The sequence below is a fragment of the Penaeus monodon genome, chromosome 25 (genome assembly GCF_015228065.2).
Source record: "Penaeus monodon isolate SGIC_2016 chromosome 25, NSTDA_Pmon_1, whole genome shotgun sequence".
Taxonomy (NCBI): domain Eukaryota; kingdom Metazoa; phylum Arthropoda; class Malacostraca; order Decapoda; family Penaeidae; genus Penaeus; species Penaeus monodon.
The window spans coordinates 18,094,294-18,094,576 of record NC_051410.1 but is presented as its reverse complement, the minus strand read 5'-3'; the positions used below and the strand labels follow the sequence as shown (position 1 = coordinate 18,094,576).

At 39.2% G+C, this 283-nt stretch overlaps 1 protein-coding gene across 1 annotated transcript in view; it reads left to right on the top strand.

Moving 5' to 3' along the window:
- LOC119589336 (sodium-dependent dopamine transporter-like) overlaps nt 1–283 on the top strand; it is a gene marked incomplete at its 5' end in the record, with an annotated part of 110,782 nt that overhangs the window by 110,077 nt on the left and 422 nt on the right. The window lies entirely within an intron of this gene.

The following is a 283-nucleotide window of genomic DNA, read 5'->3' as shown; positions in this document are numbered from 1 at the left end:
CTTCGTCTTCTTTTTCGACTGCTGTTGTTGTTGTTGTTAAACATTTGGTTCATTAGATTCAGTGTTGTTGTTGGTTTTATCACGATATGTCACTCCATTTCTTTTTTCTCTTTTTGTGTGGCATTGTGGGAGATTCCAAGAAATAATTATGTGTTTCTAAACATGGGACTTTATGACTGTGTGTCCTTAAACACATGCAAGCGCTGTTACTTCCTCGTATGCACTTTGGCTTCTGTGTTCGTGAGTCTCCTTGTAAGAGGAGAAATCCACGATAACCCGGTTG